Source organism: Anoplophora glabripennis, unplaced genomic scaffold, assembly GCF_000390285.2.
Source record: "Anoplophora glabripennis isolate ALB-LARVAE unplaced genomic scaffold, Agla_2.0 scaffold19, whole genome shotgun sequence".
NCBI lineage: Eukaryota > Metazoa > Arthropoda > Insecta > Coleoptera > Cerambycidae > Anoplophora > Anoplophora glabripennis.
In genome coordinates, this window is record NW_019416327.1 from 503,465 (window position 1) to 527,747 (window position 24,283).

A 24,283-nucleotide genomic window follows, 5' to 3' on the forward strand; every position below is an offset into this window, starting at 1 on the left:
ATTAACACTTTTTGTGCAGGTGATATTGTTTATATTTTTGTTTTTGCCGAAATATCAAATTACCCGCCTCTACAAATAATATTTTGAAAACAAAACATGCATTTATTACTAAAAATAAAGTTTTAACAGTTTAGTTAAATTTTCATTGACAATGTCAATGTTTAGACAACTAAAATCGCAATATTTACATGAAGAAAAGCAGGGTACGACTCAAATCTATTAATTAATTAATCTGAAATACGTTTAATTTCCTAAACATTGACGTTTCAATAAATATTTCATTATAAGTAACAATTACATGTTTTTGTTTCCAAAGCACTTTTGATAAAAGTAGATAATTTGATAGTAAAAAAAATTAAATCACAGATAAGACATCGTTGCAATCTGAAAAATATCAAGAGTTAAAAAATTCGTCTTAAGAAAATAAAAATTGAATGTCGTTTCTCCGTTCTGATACGGGCCATTGCTAACACAGCTGAATTTTCATTTCAAAATGAAAAAATATAGTTCAAATTTCTCTTCAAACTGAAATATTTTAAGTGATGGGGTTATTTTAAAAATCGAATAAATAAATATTTGAAGATTCATAATTTTTAAGGAAATATTTTGGTATTGAAGTAGGTATCTTCCGATTAATTGTTTTGTTTCGATCAGAAGACACTGTGGTAATTTTTTTTACCCTTTTATGGCTCACCCTGTGTGGCAGATTGACACATTCTATAAAATTAAACGCGTTGAATAGAGCAGTGAAATAAATATAATGTTTCATTTTTATCTATTTTTCGAAATTTTTTAAATGATTACAAACATAAAAATAAAAATATGGTTTTGTTTGTTCTGTGTAGATAATAATGCTAAATTGAATAACATATTTGAAAAACGCACGAAAGGTATGTTGTATGATAGAAACATACTGATATTTATAGTAATAATATGGTACATATGGCGAATTCGGAAATGTACTCACATTTGTATGTACCATATGCATGCATTCAATGTCGTATAACAATTTCTCAGGATATCAGTTACAGCTTCATTTGTAGGAACATATGACGATGTTTTGTCACATGTGAAACTAAATTAAATGTTCACTAATTATAGTCCAGGAATTCTGTTAAATAAATCTTTAAATTAAGAGATAATTAAATCTATTCGAGATCTCTTGAAAAAAACAAATACCTAGTTCTGCTAACTTTGATATTTTGTATTACGGTACTTCTAAATATGAAATCTCACTTTGTTTCCATGTATAAATAAATTTAAATTTGTACCCAATATTTTATATAAAGAAATATAGCTAGCAACCGATTCCTGTTGGTCAACAAAGGATGCCTTCTTTGCCATGAAAACCGCATATAAAAATATAAAATACCACCGATGAGCTAATTTCCTTGTATTACGACAGCTGTTATGAGGCTGATTAATATTAATTAAGACTTTAATTAATTCAATTCAACTTAACATTGCACACGGTAGGTATAAAAACGGCTAGACTCGTGGAAAGTTGTAGAAATGGGTATAGTATGTAACTCGTTTAAGTTGCAAAACAAACATAGCCAAAGCATAATTATCAAGCCGGTAATTTAGTAAATATTTTCATAGTTACATGTTCTTTAGTTCATTGTTTGCATAATTATTATATTCACATGTACACACAATAGAGGCAAGTTTGAACAAGTTACTGCGCTAATGTTGTTTAGTCATGTGTTCAAAAAAAGCGATGACAGTACACAACTATTATTATAGTTTGCTTTTGTAAAAAACTATTTTACTCGTACTTGTCAAATGAACCACTAAATATGAGAAATTGATCGGTCTTACACTGTTAGCAAATGACCATTTTGCTAAAAGTTCTAAATGAAACGTACATGCATGTAGCTTTTGGGAATATTTCTAGCATTCACAAATATTTGTCGAGATAAGTATACGACGTGTTTTACAACGAACTGTGTACAGGGTGATTCACAAATGGCGACCAAAAATGAAACCTCGTGAATTGGTGAATTTTAAGAGGAGTCTTTCCTATAAAGTTTTTATCTAGGACGCTTCGTTAAAAAGATACAGGGTGTTAATCTTCAAAAAATCTTTTTAATTTTTTAAAATAATTTAAAAATTAGTAAGTGAAATAATATTATTTTTGATCACCATTTGTGAATCACTCTGTATTGTAATGGCAGGGTCATTTAGGCCAGAATGATCACTTAAAAAGTTATCTCAGCCAAAATGTGTGCTGGTTGGTTCTATGACAATGTTGGCATCCGCTGTGAAGGGTCATTCAATGAACCAAAATATTGTACAAGCTGTAGAAGCAAATATATAACATATGGGACTGAAAAATTAGACGATTCCAAAAGGTGATAAAATATGATGATTTAAGTTTCACTAGAACTTACTATATACCACTGGAGAAAAGCCAATAGATTGTTGAAACCGTCATTCCAAAATTTCAAAACCATACCTACTGGGGAAATTTCTATTTTGTGACCTCTACAAAAAATAAAAATGTTTTTTTATTCAAGGAAATCAGCTGAACTATAATTATTATTGAAATTTTTTTGTCCAAGATTTTAGAAAATCTAAAAAAGTTAGAAACAATATCTCTTATCTGTACCAGTTATACAATTTTTCTTCAAGGTGCCAGACAACTGACAATACATTCAAAATAAGGTAAAAAGCATATTTTTACCTCGCACTTTTATCTTACGTTTGCTGAAGTTTGCACGCCTGTTGAACGTACAGAAAATTCGCGTACGGTATTATAAACATAATCACACCCTGTATAATGCTTTTAGGAAACAATTATTCAGTATTTTCATAAATACTCACTCACTCCGTGATCTTTCACTAAAAAAAACGTGGCGAAAAATTAAAGGAATTATATTTCAACATTTTTATAGTTTAAATGAATTTTCTTGTTTTATAATTGCCTTGCTATTATCTATAAAACGCCTGTATTAAAGAATTATCGAGTTTAATCCTTTTATTTATTCTTAATGACATTTATGCACTTTAAACAACGAACATTCAATTATTTCTCAACGAGTACTTGATCCTTCCACCGCTAACATGATTTTTAGGTGGTAGGTATTTCTTTTGAGACTTTTTAGGACGATATTGCTTATAACTTTTAAACGATAAGTACTACAGAAAAATTTCTCTAATAAAAGTTTATTTGAAAAAAAAAGTTTTTAACAGGAAAAAAATTTGGGTATATTTCTGGATAAAATATAATTGATGACGTCATTAGTCCTTTCTGTCAAATCCCAAAGATAATACTTTCGATTGAAAATGGAGCTTACCTCATCCCATTTAACACCACGTGTCTCAAATGTTATTTTTTGCATCCTCACAGTAGGCCAGTACTATAGAGTTTGACACACCCTGTACAACATCATTACAGTAAAAATTCAAGTCATTCTGTATATCGCCAAATTTGAAAGATGAAGTATATAATAAAATATTTGCCATTTACAAAATAAATACATATATTAATTACCGAAAAAAGTTGTTATGTTTCAAATAGCAGATGCAACAATAATTGCAATAAATTATTACCAATTATTTCTTAAGACATCATCAAAAAGGGCCTAGAAAATAACAGCTTGTATGATTACTGTCAACGTTACATAGACTTTATAAATTACCTGTAACATAATTAGGTACCATTTTTTTAATATCTACACCGGTTCTTCATGTTTTCATACGCTGTCAATTATCTTTGTATTCAGGTCTAACTGACTATATTTCCATTACAACTATCAACCAGTATCATCTTTTATGATTGCATTTTAATTACTTTATGAGAAAATATTTTGATGACTTTTAGAAACAAAATTGTTCACATTGATTCAAAAAATATATTATCTACAACGATCTTTTCATATTTACACATTGTATGCCTAATTCATTCCTCACTAAGTGGTATCCCAAATTACACACTGAAAAAACTGATTAATAATAATAATTACACATTATACGACTCGCAGGAATTTAAACAGTGGGTGGGAAAACCAGGTTAGAACTATGGAAAGTATTCAAATAATTAGACGTTGCGTAGTTTGAGAATACGCTAGCTTACATAAAAATTACCATAAAGGCAATGCCACACTATTAAGGCGGGTATCCACTTGTGGCAATGCTCCGTAACGTAACAACGAACATGTTACGGCCTGTTGCAAAAAGTGACACGGTTCGCTGCGAAAGTATGTGTGGTTTTGGTCGTATCATTCATTCCGTAACGTAACAAAATAAGGTTACGAGACGACACAGGAACATAAACTCGCAGTATGAACCTGACTGCAATAATGGATTCGTCACTGCAATTGCAGTTAGCAGCAGCGTCATATATTTTTATTCATCATACAATTTTGAAGAATAAGAAACGGAAATCTCCGGAAATATTTTCTTTACTCCATTTCACGGCACAAACACAGAAAAACACACTCTTCCTAGTAACTGCAGAAAACAGACTGACCCCAGACTATATATAAAAGACTGACGAAACAAAAAATAAGACAAAATCACATGTGCAACAGGCAACGTTACGGCCAAAAAGGTAACCCCGACTCAACATGTGGCAGAAAGTACTTTGATGCGACGACTAAAAACCGACAACTGATGGTTCGTCCCAGATTAGTTACGAGTATCAAATTTGTTACACGTACCATGCAACAATTTTCCGTCTCCACTAGCTGTAACGTAACATGTTCGGTGGTACGTTACGGGGCATTTGACACAAATGGATACCCGCCTTTAGATGTATAGGTTAGCGGGTGGCCAGTAACCTACTCGCAAATGGTAGAGTAAAGTGAATGCGTAGAAAATTAGCTATTTTCCGAGAATAATAATTGTTTTTTCATACATAATTCGAACTTGTTGCTGTAGGGAATGTGCTAAAAATAAAAAATCTCGTGCATGCATGAATCAATTATCTGCTATAAGGCAAGAAGGCGCCTTATGTATCAATAACATAAATGAATTATGGAATGTTTTTTAATCGGTTATTTGCATCACCGATTACGAAGAATTATTTCACTGCCACTTGTATGAAAGCAAGAAACAAATACAATAATGTATGTTAAAAATTCACAAATAAACGTTGGACAAAATTATCTTCATTCAGAATATTGGGTCTTCCAATAACTTCAAATTTGATAAGATCTACTATAAGTAATAATAAAATGTAAAATATTTATTTATATGAAATGATAAATGAGTAGTTCTGAACAAAATTAATTATTTGTAAAACATATTTCACAGAAATACATCTGATTCAAGGAGTTTTATAAGAAAATCTGGAAAATACCGTGTCCTTTCCAAAATTCGAAAAAGCTAACCGAGTTCTCCCGGATATGTCTCCTGCAAGACTAGTCACCACTATTTCCTGTCAGCAATTCTAGGAAATGATAAAACAAAATTAACGCAACAACGGGCATTGCAAGAGAATTAACTTAAATGATGATAAGATTGTCTATAGAGTTCGGCGACCTTCTGGAATAATACTTATTAGCATATTTATATAGAGCCTATAATTGCTATTGTGAATGGTGTTTATAATAATTGTCAATCGTCGAATACCGATCAGATTTATAGTACAGGCGACCCCTCAGAAGTAAATGAATGAACTATAAACATGAACAATAATCAAAACGGAAAATATGATGTGAAAAAATCATAATGTGCAATTGATTATGCACTATCGTTCATTTTTTATACCGGTAATTAATATTTTAGAATAATAGGCAATATAAAGTTGAATAAAAATGCAATTATTAGTATTGTTTATTGTATTGCACAAGAAACTTGTCGCAAAAAGTCTTAAATAAAACACGTTTATTTGTGAGTGAAAATCATTTCTCAAATTTATCAGTTATTTACTGCATCTTTTCCAAATGCATGTCAATTTAATTTCAAAAAATGTTATTTGTATTTGAGATTAGTGGTTTATACGAGGACTGTTCAGAAAATAACCGATCTTTTTCTTATTTAGTTTTCGTGATATTGTTATTTGAGTGCAACGTGTTTAAGTGTTAGTGACGATTTTTTGCAACAACGAAACAACGTAAAATTTTGCGTGAAACTAAGGAAAATTTTCACGGAAACGTTTGAAACAAGTTTGCGATGATTTCAGAAAGTTATGTTTTACATCAGAAGCGGTAGAATAATGAAATCCATTTTAATTTTTAATGTTTATTGGTCTAATTCTTGTAACATAATTTAATCTGATTGTTTATATTAAAATGTATGATGTGACATAATCTGAAAAAAGGATAGACTGAAATACAATTTAAATTTTCTTAATCAAAACTGACTATTCTGAAATACAACTTACTCTTTTTGAAATAAGTACATAAGATTACAATAAATTTAAAATACCAAACTGAAATATAATAATCAACGTTTTTTTAAGTAAATCTAGAAAATATGTAATAAAATAGTTAATATTTTTTTACACAGTGACATGTTACTGTGTTAGTTAAATATTTTTGATATAACGTGCACTGTAAGAAAAATTTGACTTATTTTCACTCAATAATGTATCAATTTCTGTCCACCCGGTTGAGTGAAATTTTCCTCTAATAGTGTGAGTAGGTACAACTAAAATTTTATGAGTGAAACTATCACTTTTAGTTCGAATATTATCAAAAATGTGTAAAATTATCAAAACTCACAATGTACTCAATAATTAGATTTAGTTACAGTATGTTATACCCATATATTTGGTTGATATAAGCAGTGTAACACTTACTGGCACTGATTAATTTTGCAGTAACCCAAGTTCTACTAACCCAAATAACGACGTTCGATTTTGACAAGGCTCTACTGCAATTTTACTTGAACTCGTTATCTTAAACATCAACACTTTCAAGTACATCGCAAACTATCAACTAAAAATGTAAACGTAATTCCACTTCTGATTCCAAAAGTAGTGATAGATCTTTGAAGATATTCTATCAATTTTTTGTTAGAACTATATTTGTGGAGAAGGACCACTCTGTTTATAGTATATGCAACATTTTTATAATGGTTTTCCTTCCTTTTAAATTTTCTGTACTTATAATAAATAAAGAGCAAGCTTCTGTACAAAATATGTAAATCAGAGCGCTAAGTCCAAACCAGCTATTCAAATGATTTCAACTTCAGCATCTGCCAATACCAGTAAGTTTTCACAAAACATACATTCCATATGTTATAAAAAACCCAGACGGTTGACCATAATCTACATAAGATGCATTGGTATGAGGTGCCCCTGAATAGTTTAAACATTGCACAAGTTTAAACAAAACTACAATTTGCCGTACTCGATTCCATTGAAATTGTTCGAAAATGAACTTGTGGAAATCGCATTTAACTTTATATGTATATCATTAACCTAAACACCAGATACAAGTAAAAAATGATGAGCACATTTTAGTATGTTCCACACTCAAACGTATCAAGTAAGTGTGAGTTAATTAAACACTTGTTTCAAAATAATTACGTAGTGCAAGTCAAATATGCTGCATTTACGCCGACAGTTTTGTACTGAGAGTCGGAATAGGGTACTTTTTTAGTGAAATTTAATATAAAATGTTAGATAAATATAAAATGTATAAAATTACTTCTTTTGTTTTTAGAAGCTTTTATTTGACTGCACATTTTTTTATACCTATGTTGTTTGTTTTTAGTTCAAATCTTGTAAGCCAAATTTTAACCACTTCCTCTAAACCTACGACTTTGAAATTTTGCATGCTTGTTCAGTTCTGATGATAATACGCTAAAATGATAGATATAACCTGATGATGCAGCCAGGATTTGGGAAAAAAATTAAATAAAAAAATATGAGTATCGACCTGTCATGTCGTCTTGAAAAATTAATTCATTAGAAATAAAATAAGTCGGAACAGTTTAATTTAATGAAATTATATCATTACCTTATATATGTATTTTCTTAAAAAAACTGCTGCGTTTGCAAAATAATAAGGGTCTGTCTCTATTTCTAAGACTTATTAAGTAAAATACAGATTCCACATTTTTCAATGATTTCCATAAAATATTGGACAAAGCCTACGAAAGCGAAACATAGGTACAGGACAATTAAATTAAATAACATACCTCATGAAAAAGAACGTGGAGAAATAGTTAAGTGGACAAGATGATATATATTACCTACTTACTCACTATAAAATTCGTAGAGAAAATAAAATAGTATGGAGTATAATTACACTAAATATGAGAAAATAATAATGAGCACAATAAATATCTCAATAAATGGAGAAGTTGTGCAAGGTAATATTTTACAAAATGCCCAACAAAGGATAATATTAATAATATATCGTATATCAATATTCTAATCATTATGTGACAAATTAGTGACATAAACAAGTTTATTAATTATGTTGTTCTTATTACAATCATTCATAATTTGCATAACTCGTATTGCCGGCTACTACCTTAAATACTTAGACTAGTAATGTTATCAGAATCATCTACGAATGTTCAGACTTCAGAGATTAATTTGTTGAAAAACCAGCAATATATTTTATATACACCGCGTACTTTCGCGTTCGCAGTGTTAATAACAATATGCATTCTGATATTAACAAAGCAAAAGAAAAATAAAAGAAATAAATAAATTATAAGTACTCTAAGTTTGAAACTAATATAGTTTATTGTTTGTATTCAGGGTCAAAAATTATTTAAGTGGAAATGAATGTTCTTTCGGAAGAATATTTGATTGTTAGATTAAAATTCCTGTAATACGTAGTAGATAAATAATAAATATACATCGTAATAGGGATTTTTTTATTAATTGCCGTTAATCTACTGATCCAACTAAAAAGATAATCTCGCATATTTTACAAATGTAATTCTTTTATTGATATCACAGCACTATCTTATCGAAATTCTAAAGAAATTTATGTCAAATAACATAACCCTTAATTGACAGCAGGTAATTTGTAACAAAATATTTTATTAGAAGTTCTTTAACAGATTTCCTTAGGTTGTTCTTAGATTTTTAAGACGGCTTGAATTTAAAAAATGTTAGACATGTAACAATTATCATTTTCTTTCTTTATTTGGGCAAAAAATTAAAACAAAATTGAATAAACCATTGCGCCAAACGAAGATTCATTTGGCGCAATGGTTTATTCAATTTTTTTGACAGATGTCAAGGACTATTTTTATGAAAATAGATTTGGTTAATCAAAAATCTCACGCTAAAAAATGCAGACAAATAAAAAAATACACTCACTGTATACAGGGTGATTCAGGTTTAGTCTTTTGAAATAATAGGTACTATTAAGGATGATTTTTAGTTATTGTGAGTTTTGTTTTTCATGGGTTGCTATAACGCTTCTGGGGCGTTGCACTGTCTCGGATTTTATTTTATTGAATATCTCGGAAACAGGGCCAAATACAGAAGAAAAAAAAAAACAAAAATCGAAAAAGTTTCGAAAATTAATGAGACAAAAGTGGTGTGCAGCTGTTTAATTGAAATTACTAAATGTTTTTGAAGTTTTGAAATACTGTAATACTGTAGGGGGGGGGGGGTAGCACACAAAATGCACTACTAAATGGGGTAGGTGGTTCAAACTTAAGAAGCTTATGTAAGATCATAAGAAGTGTTTGTGTTCCGAATTTCACCTCCATGGGATAAGTTCAAAAGTGAAGGAAAAGCGGGAAAAAAAATCTATTTCAACGCCGTCATCTCCGAAACGATGAAACGATGCGATTTAGGAAATAAGTTTATATCATGAATGAACATTATTTTACCTGTTCTATCGATTTCTGAAGTTATCCAGATTAAACCTGAATCACCCTGTATAACAATTGTAGACGTTTCGAACCTGTCTTCGTTTAAAATTAATCTTTACATTTTGTTTGTTGATATGCCTTTATGGATAAAACCATTGTTGTTAAAGAATTCTGGTTCTTGACATTTGACATAAACTTGACATTTTAGAGGTCTGCTTGATTAGAAAATAATCTGTAACGTATTTTTATTTCTGAAAGATTAAATAGGCCTTGTGTGGAGAAAAAAAAAATGTTTTTGCAGATAAACTGCCTCTTTTGAACAATATATCAAAAAAATTCAGAGGTGAAACCTGTTTTTTTCCCTATCCAAATTTGGAAGCTATCAACCTACTACTGTTTTTTTGAAAGCTTTATAACCTCAGCCTACTATTAATTTAGATACATTTAAAAAGTGCAACTCGCAACCAATTTACTTTTACTTTCTAATGCGACTGACTAATTCTTCCTATACAATGTAATAGATAATATGCGAAAGGGAAAATACATTTATTATTAGTACTTTATTTTTTTTAATTTCTCCATGTCGTGTATGTCAAGCGACATTTTCATGGAAAAGATAGAGAAAAATTATATTAGAAGTTTTTTAGAAGCAAAGTATGTTAATGTTCTAAATGTTGTGACACTCTACTCTTAGTACTACAATTCAAAGATTTATAAAAACAAAATATATCAAAGTAGACCGTTTGAGAATAACTTTTCGCTCTATAAAGCCTACTTAATTTTTCAGAAGTAAAGTATTTTTTAATTATACTTGATCATTTCCCAAAATGCCAAAATTTCTGTTTAAAAATTTGTCTCAATCACACTTACGGTCAAGACTTTATATTGACACTGTGTACTTAGAATAATATGTTTACAAAATGAGAAATACTTATAAAGGTTTTTTTCAACTCTTCCCTGGACACACTGTATGGTCTATTTGTGTCGTAATTTTACATTTTTCATTATTTATTATGTCTTGCAGCGGCAGCTGTGAATATTTAAGGCTCAGCAGATTTTAAAAGCCTAAAAAGAGTTTCAGCTACTGAAAAAACCTCGGAAAAAACTAAAACTAAGAGACATTATTAAAGACTAAAATTCAAATTTAATACTTTTTTGTTTAAGTCATGCTCAATATGTTCACTAATACAGTTAAATTAGATTTAGGGCCAATTCTTATACCACTCCCATGCGTCAAGTCATTTTCCTACCTCTAAAAGTTACCAAGCTTCCAAATGGACCTTTCTAGCTTAGGGTACTTAGGGTACCGCCATAGACAGTCAGATACAGATGGACAGACAATCAACAGCTATGTGCGTACATCGTGATACCACTATAGCCGTGCAGATGCTAACGCATATGTTTTAAACCTCATAGATGTGCTTTAGCCTCTATCTCAACCTGAAGCCTCGACTATCCACTATCTACCCTTAAGCAGCTTGTTGCAGGTGTCGTGTGAAAATCGTGAAAGGCTTTAGAGTAAACTGACCTTTACCAGATATAGATAATCTTAATCAATTTGTTGTGGAATACCATTTGTGGCTAATTTAAGAGTTAAGCATACATTTCTCGAGTTCAAGACATATGCTGACATCGTTTCATAAAGGGACGTAAAAAATAACTCTTGTATGGTGGTCTTTCTACTGGAAACGCAACCGCCTGTTTAAAATTTTAAACAGCAGCAATTAAAACTAATCGCGTCATATTAAACGATGCGGGTAGACCCATTACGTCATCTGTTTGTTAAAACAATTAACCCATTAGAAAGCGGATGTTACTTCCTAATTAATATATCAAATATTTGTGTCACATTCATACGTAAGTGCAAAATTTAACTTAAATATCCTTTAGCCACTACTTTTCTAATAGAATATAATAATATATATTTTTATTAGATTTTTTCCACATTATTTCATTTTATAACATCTGAAAACGCGATAAATCTCCTTCCTATAATTCATATCAAAAATAAATGAAATATAAAACAATACTATTCTTAAAATCATAATTATAAAAACTTAATATAATAATTGTAATTGACAACCGAAAGATATTTTCATAAAATGCAATATAAAATAATGTGATTGTCATTGTTTTGTGTACAAGACAACCTATACAATAGAAATGCAGAACCAATTAATGCAGTTTTTTCCAAGCTTTCGTTAAGTGTTTAATCAATTACCGAAACTGAATGTAGTTTTTAAGCAATTTTTTGCATCAGTTACAATCACTTCTTAAAATAGGATTAGCCTATCAACGTATACACTTCCTGTTGTGTGTGGAATGAATGCATGGAATTTAGAAATTTCTGCATAATCTTCATATTAAAAAGGAATTAACTTTTATATTAAATAATTTCTCAAACTGAGGTCACGAAAAAATCTAATCCAATACATACGTTTTTACAATCCTTTTATTTATTGTATTCTTGAGAAATTAATATCATCATTTCAAGGTGCTTCTACATAAATGGCATAATTTTGCATCCTTAATATTGAACAAGTTAGACGGATGATCAATCCGCAATTCAAGAGGGGAATTTTGAAAAATCGGATACGGCGAAAAACAGAAAATCCAAGGAAACTATGAGGCGTTTCTTTAAGGAAGGGGATCTGGAACTTTACGTGGGTGCTATACAACAACAATCCATTTATTTAAGTTGCAGAGGAACTTATCGATAAATATAAATTTCTATTAATATTACACTTGTACTATTTTTATTATTTTATAATTACTACTGACCGTTTCGTAAATATCTTTACATTAATTAATCAAATTCTTTACAATTTCTAGAGTATTAATAATGTTGCTTTATTCATGAATGTTTTTAGAACTTGTACAGAGGGTAATACTTCCTGAAAACTGCTTCGTTCAAGTTTTCGCTATGATTACGTTTTTTTACTAATTCGTACGAAATTTCTTCAACTTATTTAATGAAATGTTCTTTCTTTTGTGATTTGAATTGTTTTATAAATGAATATAATGTATTTAACTGGTTCTGACTACAATACAAAGAAGCTGATTTTAAAATATAAATAAAGTAAATATGAAACGTATCAATTAAATCATTCCCTCAATTCTAGGACTTTGTAGGTCGTCCATCGTATCAGCGTACTTGAAAATGACAAATTAAGTCAGAAATTTCTATCACAATTACGACTTCATTGCTGTAAATAGTAAGTATATTCCCAATAAGTAAATTTTTAGAATTGAAGGTGGTTTGGTGTTCAATGAATATGCATTATGTTCTGTTAACCTTATTTAATAATCTACATCAAGTCCGCATATAGTATTTATGCCATTAAAGACATAAATGAAGTATATAAAACATTCTAATGAGCCATTTCTAAGTCGTTGAAGACCCAGGGATGTTTACCACACAGTAGTTTCTCATGTTTAGAAGGTTAAGTGATTATTATGCAGACTATAGCACACCTTTTATATAAATCAGCATCCTGCTTTAATCTATACTCGTGCTGTATACATTGATGCAATAGGCACGAGTTATTAATATTTTGAATTGGATTGTATAGGCGGTCAAAAAAAAAACAATTGTCATCCAACCGAGCTTCAAACCTCAAATGAGAACATTTAAAGAAACGGGATCGTCAATCCATTGTCCCACTAACACATATAAATTTTTAGCTCATCTGCTGACATTTGACATACACAATATTAAGATGTAGCACAAGAGGTACAAAAAAACAGGTTTTCCCTAGAAACAAAAATAAGAAAAAAGAAAAATTTCGGAAAAAATTAACGTATTCTTATCTAGAATATAAAAAATGTTTTAGAAGAAAAGAAGAAAAATTGTCATGTCGATGTTCGCTGATAAGGAATATTGACCAAGAGTTGCCCAATGATGTTTTTTTCAGAACGAGATTTTTAATTTTGTTTTACGTTGAAATTCGTTCAAAAAATTCTTTAAGAGTAGATTTTTTTTAGTTATAGAGAACTGGAATTTTATTTCTGTTTACTCATGAAAAATTAAGAGTTTGCTTTTTTGCATTATTTGCCTTTTGATAATTTATGATTGTGCTCTTACTAATTGAGATTTAAAGCCCTCCCCAAACGTATAAATTTTGTTCAAATTTAGTACTTTATTCAATTTTTTTCATATCTTCCAAATTTTTGCTCGAAAAAAAACGAAAAAAGTTAAATTTTCCGTTTTTTTTTCCAAACTTCCAAATCTCTACACAGCACACCCATTCATGGTGATGCAAGATAACAACAAAAACGAAGAAACTGGGAATTACACATTTTTTATGAGTTACTTGCCAACAACTGGCAAAATATTTTAAAGACACTGAAACTGAAGATGCATCGTTTTAGACATTCTAGGAATTTATAATCCATATTTTATGACCACCATCAGTAAAATTGAAGGGAAATTTCTAGGATCCGGGATACTACTGTCTCTTGATTGAATAATTTATAGGGTATTCCCTTACTTTTACATTATTTATTTTTCATTAAATATCTTTAGCAAATTTAGCTTAAAATGGAATGCGAACCTATATATCACGTGCTATTGTTACAATTATTAACAACCGTGTATTGGTACAACAATGCCGGAACATGGTGTGGGCAGGAACTTATCACGATACAGCCATTGTGCTTGCCTATTTATAGGTAATATGATGTGAGAACCCAATTCTTGCGAAAAGTATTTACACGCGGCTATATAAAAAAAAAGATAAAATCAACTTTAAAAGTGAGGTAATTCTTAATTATATTACTATTTCATCCGTGAAATTAAGCAGATAATGAAATTTTAATTCAATATAAGAGATATCACATCCGAGTTTCTTAACTCTCTCTCAACACTCTCACAAAGTGTATGGTACTTTCAAAAAAATTTAAAAAAAATACGTTTGCCTGGTTATTTTGGTACTTATTTCGTTTCTATACACTGTGTCCCAGAAGTAACGCAAAAAATTCGTATTCTATTTTGTGTTGCGTTTTCACAAAAACGCTAAAACACGTCAATAGGAATTGTCATTTTGTCACGTTGCTTAAATCTTTTTTGGGCTATGTTTCATAAACCTATGAATCGAAATTTTTTTTAAATAGCACTACCTAATTTTTTAAGCATAAATGAATGGTCCTTTTGAAGGGAAATACGTGGATATAGGGTTTGGCCTACTTTACTTTGACAGGAGCGAAAAAAAAGTTCATGAATGGAATGGACATGGTTTAAAATGACAACAAAAAATAGGTATCATAAACTGATGCGAGAATTGTGCCACAGCAAAAAAATTGAAATTTGTGGACGTTCTGTGTTTTGGTTGATTGTTGGTACGTTATGTATTCATATGTTGGCATTTTCGGCGATACGACGAACGGCAGTGTGTAGATTTTCAGTGACAGCTGAACATAATATTTTGCCTATCATTTTCTATCACTGTCATTGCCATTGCCTTCCAGATCTAAATAGATCTCTAACATGTCCAGCGTCTTCAATTTTGCGTAGAGTTGTTTCAAAATCTTGTGAGCTTTGACTTTGATATGAGCAGAAACATAATTCCGACCGTCGCCTAAATTATTCTACGTCCTAAAAACATTTCGTCCTTTATTCACAGTCTATCTCGAGCTCTCATAGCGTAAACAAGCCTTTGCTCCGTTTACAAATATAATGAAAGGCTCTATTCTTTATTATTTTAATTTAAGCAATAAAAAAATATATAACGAATGTTCGCCAGTTGACTTTATTGATGCCCGAGCGCCTTAGTTCATTTCCCGTTGTAACGAGACACGTGGTCTAATTCTGAGTCAATGTTTTCACAACGTGCTTATTAGAAGAATTATGTGGATACGCCACGCCTTTCGCGCATTTCGCGGCTCATGAGATTTTGAAACTACTCTACTAATCTGCATACTGTAGACGGAGGTATTGGTTGTTCTGGATACTTGGCATTGAATGATTGACATAGGTACTTCATCATAACTACGGATCCTATCTCCGTATCCAGCCATAATTAGGATTTCAATTTTTTGTTTCTCATTTAAACACAACACCATCGTAATGTAAAGTTATGGTATTTATAACGGTCACAATGATATGAGGCACTATTGCATTCGCTAACTGTCGTCTTCAAAACAATACATAGCCACTGTGATCGGGTATATCTATCCAATCTACATGAAAACATGTACCTACAATCAATCAAAAGACATTTTTTGCTATAGCACTGTTCGCGCATAAGTTTGTGATACCTACTTTTGTCATTAATTCAAACCATGTCCTTTCCAATCGTTGGCTTTTTTTTCGCACCTGTCGAAGGCCAAACCCTATATCGACGCATTTCCCTTCAAAACGGGTATCCATTTATACTTAAAAAAACAGATAGTGCTATTTTAAAAAAATGTCGATGACGTCATATGTTTATGAAACATAGCACAAAAAAGGTTTAACCAATGTGACAAAACGACAATTCCTATTTACTAATTGACGTGTTTTAGCGTTTTTGTGAAAACAACACAAAATAAAATACGAATTTTTTGCGTTACTTCTGGGACGTACTGTATATATTTTCTTTTATATGTACATTTTCATATAAAGAAATAACAGAATTCAAAATTACAAGACCAATAGAAATATTCAAATTGTTTTTATTTCATTTAAAACAGCATTTTGCATACCTGTAACGAAGAATTATCCACCACTTTGAGGGTAAATACTGTCAATATGAACACATTGAAATGTTCCAAGTAAGGATCCAACAAAAAGATATGTACCGTGTTTCAGATTTAAAAGGAACTATTATTACACCATGATTCCCACAAATATCACAACAAATTACATCACATCACATAGGAATACTTCGCTTATCTACGGAGGTTCATAAAAGTTTCCCTATATATAAACGTTTCCACTACGCCGTGACAATATCATTTAGTATATGGTTGCTAATTACAAAAAAAATCCTATCAAAACACTATCGATAATATCCTTCCTGCAGAGATAACATTAATCAAGACGGATAAAACAAACATTTATCTTATTTTTCATGAAATAATCTAAAAATAATAAAAGATAAAATGTAGCAATTTTTTTATATAAATATGTGACCAAATAACAATATCTGTAGGTCACGTGATGATGTTAGAACCTATATTAGAACTGATAGAATAACGACTTCATAAAAAAAACAAAGGTCGAATAAAAAATTACCGAGAGAAGGCAATCCTTTAAATATGAGATATGAGGAAACGCATATACAAAGATTAATTCTTAAATGAAAGTTCTACTAATGGTTCCTTCACGTTATCCACATCCGGGATCAACTGGACTTACTATGGTAACTTAAAAAACTGTGATCACACATACTTGTTTAACAAATCCTCAGTTATTTCCAACTTATTTTTCACAAGGGCCAATAACAATTTTTAATTGTGAAATATCCAAATAAAGAGCTAAACTCAAGATTTATGAAGAAGGGTACTTGACATAATTAGGTGTCAACAGAATTAAAGCCACTATTAATTTTGCTCAAAAAAATGCCATATTCTCTTCACATATTTGGCAGAAATTAAATGCTTTGTTATAAGAGTAAATAAATATAAATCCAGATAGAAACCACGATTAAAGCATCTTAATTTAACCAATACGAGTATTTAATAATGCATACTTCTTTTTTGACAAAATAAACCATTCTTCGAATACAGCCTGATAAGTAATTACAAGCCACGTGACCAGTAATTTTATTTGGAATGCTAATGTTGTTTTCTTCATGTTGGCAATTAAATTTCGGTAAAATTAAAACAATAAGATCAAGATTACACTAAAATACGATACAACGAGATTCTATTCAACCAATCAGCGCTTGCATTATCTCGAGCGTAGACGTAATGGTGTGTCATTGCTCATTGTAAACGAGTCATTGATATTGGTGACGCCAAGTTTTAGGGGATTTTCGGTCACTACGCAGCAACTCGGTATTGAAATATTTGAAAAACTTTCCCATATTTACTTTTACTTCGTTCGTATTTACTTCGTTCGCCATATCCGTTATAGGTCTGGCCGAACTAAACATGGAGGTGGTAGAAATGTTTACGCCTAGTTGAAGAATGCGCACACGGGCAAAAAGCGTCACACTGAGTGACTGGGCCATAAATTTCAGTTGTTGACAGTAATAGTGCAGTGCAGCAATGCGAAATTTGGTGTGATTCAGGTAATTTTAATTTATTATAGGTACCTTCTATTAATCATTCATATTACAATTGCGAAAGTGAGAAATAAGAGGGATATTTTGTTTACTAATATTATTACAATATGGCATTTTGGAGACCTTTTGAAACGGAATAAAACGAAATACCGCCAGACAATATTTAACTAGTAGAACCAGTTGTTGATGAAACAGATTTAGAATTTAAAAATAATGATTTACATATTCAATGTCAGCGTCTCATTTTAAATATTTACGATTGTTTAAAAAAAGAAGAAAATATCAGATAATCAGATAAATTATAAATATAATCATATTAACTAAAGTTTCAGTATCCACGTGTTATTAAACAAGGTGTTATAGATCACTGTGTAGAGAGGAAGCGAAAAGAAACATTTGTCGATGACATAACGAGAGAATTCGGCGGGCAATTTATAATTTATATAAAGGAAATAAAGTATCAACTTTAGAGATGATTAAAGAAAAATTGCATTCTTGCCGAACAGCAATATACAGGGTGTCCCATTGAAAACTTTGCACCCGGTTTATTTTTAACTACGTTCCAAAATATTAAAATTGCCGCGACACGTCTATTTTGTTTTCGAGGGGGACACATTTTAACGTTAAATACAGACTCCCCAGAACAACCCCCTTCGCGGTATACCACCCATTTAACTTTAGAATCTTAAATGGCACTCTAGGTCGAGTGACACCTCATTCGAAAGTGCTTTTAATTCTGGTTGTCATCATGTATTTTTTTTTTATTTTAGTTCATCTGTTATTGGAAAAAAAATTTACTTATGCTTAGAAATAAAAGACAATTTTGTATTAATCATTTAATTAATTGTTCAAAATGCCAAAGGGAAAACTATAAAATGTTTCAATTTATTTTCACTGTAAAAACTGTTTACAAATAAAAGGTATTTCAACAAACATTGTTAAGAATTTCGGGGGTAATGATACGCCGCCTGAGTTCTTCTAGAGACTGAGGCTGAGTAGCATAAATTTTAGACTTTAAATGTCCCCATAAAAAGAAATCGAGTGGTGTCAGATCAGGTGATCTGGGTGGCCACTCAGTAGGTCCGCGGCGACATATCCATTGATTTGAAAAATTTTCATTTAAAAACTGTCGAACTGCAACTGTAAAATGCATGCCATCTTGTTGCACTGTCTTCTAAAATGTTGTCATCGTTTTCCATAGTTTCAACAATCATTGGATAAATGTAGTTATTCAAAAGCTCAAGGTACATATCCCCATTAAGATTTCCTGGCAGAAAATATGGTCCAATAATCTTATTTCCGAGAATTCCTGGCCACACATCAAGTTTTTCCGGATGTTGAGTGTGTTCCTCTCTAAATAATGTGGGATTGGTGTCACTCCAATAACGGCAGTTATGACGATTAACCAAGCCATTCAGATAAAAAGTGCAATCGTCGGAAAAACATTGAATATAAAAAATTTTGATCGTTTGCCAATTGGTAAGTCATCTCTTTCGCAAATTGCAAACGACGGTCAGGATCGTCTTCATTCAGTACTTGAACTAATTGTAGTTTATAACTCCCGAAATTCAGGTAGCTTACGAATGCTCAAATTATGATCCGCTTCCACATGACCAAGAACGGCAATTTCGGTAGCTTCATTTCTAACAGGACTTCGAAATTGTCGTTTTTTATTTTAAACATCGGAGGTGTGTTTATTTGGGTGACGCTGATTAAAAATTGTTGCCGTAGGCCGTGCATTATCATTGTTTTTAAAATAGAGGGAAGTTATTTCAACCCTTTCGTCTTTCCAATAAGTCATTTTTAGAATTAATAATTACTTAACACACTTCTGCTAAACACTTTTCTTTGAGAACTGAGTAGTGACTAAAAGATATTGACTGATAAATTTGTTATCAGTATCTACCAATTATTTTTCATTATTAAAAATACCTTTTATTTGTAAACAGTTTTTACAGTGAAAATAAATTGAAACTTTTTATACTTTTCCCTTTGTCATTTTGAACAATTAATTAAATAATTAATACAAAATTGTCTTTTCTTTCTAAGCATAAGTAAAAATTTTTTTTCAACAACAGATTAAATAAAATTGAAAAACAATTACATGGTGACAACCAGAATTAAAAGCACTTTCGAATGAGGCGTCACTCGACCTAGAGTGCTATTTAAGATTCTAAAGTTGAATGCGCCCCCGGGAAGGGGGTTGTTCTGGCGAGTCTGTATTTAACGCTAAAATGTGTCCCCCTCGAAAACAAAATGGACGTGTCGCGGCAATTTTAATATTTTCGAACGTAATTCGAAATAAGCCAGGTGCAAAGTTTTCAATGGTACACCCTGTATATTAACGAATATGGAAATGTTTTTTGAGGATATAAATAATTAAAATATACAAATTATTATTTTTACCTTTAGCAGAAAACTTTTTAGGGACGCCTATGAAACTCATTAAGTTTTATTGCTAGGCGTTTTCATACATGTTCAACTGACTTCAGAAAGACATACCAGTCGTGCAATGTTAGGTTGCCTAAGCTCGGTGGCTTGTAAACATTTATGAAGGCTCTGAAGGCCCAATCCAGACATTGAAAAAAGGTGGAAAAGGCAAGACACATTCATTTATTTACCAAGATAGTTTGTACAAGCTGTTTTCTGTCAAATAAAATACAATAAGAAATAAGTAGAATAATAGAAACATAAGGCTAATGTTATTTTCTAAGAAATAACTTAATTAAAAAATTCATGTCAACAACTGGTGCTAATTTCTATTAAGCAAAGTACCCTTTTTCAGTTAAACTTAAAATAGTGTAAAAATGCAAAAGTGATTCATGCCCACTTTATTTTTACAGAGTTTAAGGACGCTTGGCGAAATAAAACAACAAACTCTTCAAATGTTTATAGTTCAAAATATAATTGTAAAAAACACGTGCATATCGGCAATGGCAATGGACGCTATTGACACATACTGTATTTAAAACTAAAATGTGTTTCTATAACTATATAATTTCAAAATAATTTGGAGAAAATTACCTACTGCTCTTATAGGAATATCAAGTGGAAGAATTAAAGGGAGCATTTTTATGCGCAATTTTCAGGAACTATAGCAATCTTAAAATCAATCATAAAATAATAATATTTACAAAATATCTTCAATTTTGTATAGGTTGTTTTATTAATAGGCTTAGGAAACTCGAAAATTTTAATATATCGGAAATAATACCGGGCCTCCTGTTCCTATTTACCTCCAACGTGTCTTACTTTTAGATTTTAGATTTTTTTGAAGAAAAAAAAATCATTGCTAGCCAATAGGTTTGCTTTGAATAATTTTGATTTTCCACACAAATGGGGATAATTTAGTGTACAAGCTTGAGTAATATTCGAGTAATCCTTTAGTAATTTAAGCAATTATTTACGTCACGTGTATCCCTACAAAAATTACTCTGATCTAATAATTTTCGAGATTGTGAGTACAAAAATTAGTTGCGCTGATATTCTTTGATTAAATTTAGTGTTTACGGTCACACTCATTTGTTGGAATACCCAGGGGCCAATCCGTAAAATCTACCGTCCAGAGAAGTAGGCCTTGGCCTCGATTTTTCAATGGGAAATTTGCTTAGATGAAACCATTACCAATATTATTGTGATGCATCTCTTTTATATTCAAGAAAAAACCCGCAACTGTTAATAAGTACCTTTACGTAAAGAGCTATCAAAGCGACAATCAGTATATCATTTATTATGCAAATATATGCGGAGAACATAGTTATTACACATTGTTAATGCAAATCTTTTAATTGCAATGAATTTCAGTAATAAAATAAAATGTACATCGGTGTAATGGAGGGTGTAATATAGGTATCTAGGTAAACGTCTTCTATCATAAAATCTTGGACAGACGACAAGGTTTCACCGCAGGCGATTTATCAGACGGTAAATATTTTGTAAAAAAATTTGGTTGAAATTATATTACCTTGTTAAAAATATTTGCATGTGTATAGATATTGTAAACAGTTATAGTACCACTTGATTTAAATGGATTTTATTTGCTATTCTTCGAAATGTTTACACATTTACATAAGGGTAAATGTTGTAACAAACTTTTTATTTCTATTTTTTACCTAAGCTCGAAAACAATTAAAGCGTGAAACTGTCAAAGCGGGTAGGTACCTAAATGCCATTTCTTTGAAAATTAATAAGTATTTGCTCATTACCTGTCAAAGATAGAACCAAAATAGTCGTTAAATTATTTTTTTTTAATTTTAATATGTGGATCTAAATATACAGGGTGTCCTGCATAAGAACCGACACAGAGCAGGTGCATGTAGGGGTGTCCAAAATACCGAACTTGAACTAATATTACTATTTTTCAATTCGGTCAATGAAAAAAAGTTCGGTACAATTTTAGGGGTAAGTCATCCCCAATGAACACCTTGTAGTGCTTCAATTAACTTTAAATCATAGTCAAAGAAGACCAATAATAAACCTAAATCATGTACCAAATTTGGTTCTTCCACGGAAAAGTGTTCCAAAGATATTCATTTTTTTTTAATTTAGGGTCCCACTTTGAGGGCTAATAATAATCAGGGGTGCAACTTTGTATATAGGTATGGTTGGTTAAATTACAAAATTTTGGACACCCCTACATGCACCTGCGCTGTGTCGGTTCTTATGCGGTACACTTTGTACAAAAAAAGTGGTAACTTTAGCAAATAATAAAACCTGAGATAATAACAATAAAATATTAAAAATCATATAAGACACTTTAAAATGTTAAGATAACTGAAAAGGAAAGACAAAAAAAAATTCTGACACTAAACAAAAAGTATAAAATTTTTTACATATTTAATATTTTGTAATGCACATTTTCAACTCGTTTTGTAATGTTTTTCATTTAAATTTAATTATTATTATTAACACATTATCGAATACCGCGAAGTCATTCTGTACGCAAGAAATATTTTATATTTTAGTCCATGTAAAAGATTAAAGAAAATTTCGGGCATTTCCGTTTATTTCCCTTTTTTCCTGGTATTCACTCATATTCCTATTCATTTCCCATATTCTCTTATAATTTTCTAAATTCCTTGTTATTTCCTGTAAATTTCATTTGAAATGGTCATTATTCTTTCACTAGTTATTCCCTCGGAATACAGGGTATTCTCTTCGTTTCAGATTGTTGTTCGTTATCTCGAATATTATTAATTGTAGAAAGAAATTTCATATATAGGGAACTAGACAGTAAAATATTTTAAAATATGTTAACCACAAAATACTAAGCTTTCTTATATTGACTAAAACACCCTGGCAACACCCGATACAATTTTTTCCCTTTAGATCCCTAATCAAAATGCAAATTCTCTTGTGTTCAACTAGGCCATATCGAGATCTTAAACTTTTTGTAAAAAAAATAGTCACGTCATTAATTCAACAAATTTCTTATTTTCTAAAAGTGTTCGTATATAAAAATGTTATTTTTTTTTCCTAAAAGTTTTAAATTTGTATGTATAATTTTGTTCTATTAATATGTAATGATAACATTTGCAAGGAGGCTACCTGAAGAAAAATCCTAATAAAATGTGGAAATAGTAATATCTTTCTTTAATAGCTAGGGTGGAGGTGTTGGTTTTTGTCAAGGGTTAAAACAAAAATACAAGACATTTCTTCGAAATATTACGTTATTTAACAATTTCACTATGTCATTTATGTGCTTTTATATTAATAATATTTTGACATCATTTTTATTTTGGATAAATTTATTAATCATTCGCTATTTACTAGATACTGTTAGCGTAACTTAATGCTATTTGGGGCATATATCCCATACAGTAGTTTCCTGCAATATCAACAGTTAGGAATCTGATCTAGTTTTTTTGTATTAAACATTGTTTGACTTCATTTAATAGGATTTTTTTAGAAAAAATTTGAATTTATTTGAATTAGCTTACTACCTTTATAATAAAAAAAATAAGATAATCACTTTTGGTATATAGTGAACACATTGCACAATATTTCTTCATTAAATTTTTAAAATTTATATATACATGGTGTTCGTAACATTATTACTTTTCTCTATATCTTGAAGCAGCAATACCTCCTTTATGATCATATAAATTTTATCTTAAAATAATAACTTAAATCACTTAGATAAGCTTCTAATCGAATAGCAGAGAAGTAATTCATATTCTCCACATCTACTTCCACCTACCACACCCTCCCACACTTTAGTATCAGAGTAAAGATAAATGGAATTCCAGAGGGTGGAGAAATACTTCATATACCTTTTACATTATATACCCACCTAGCATGTACTTATTAGAGATACTAGCCTTCAATAAGCATTCTTG

General features: G+C 30.6%; 1 protein-coding gene across 1 annotated transcript in view; it reads right to left on the reverse strand.

The window, feature by feature from the left end:
• The window catches only part of LOC108915052, a 47,833-nt gene that overhangs the window by 22,725 nt on the left and 825 nt on the right, over positions 1-24,283 (reverse strand). The gene's annotated exons all lie outside the window — the stretch shown is intronic.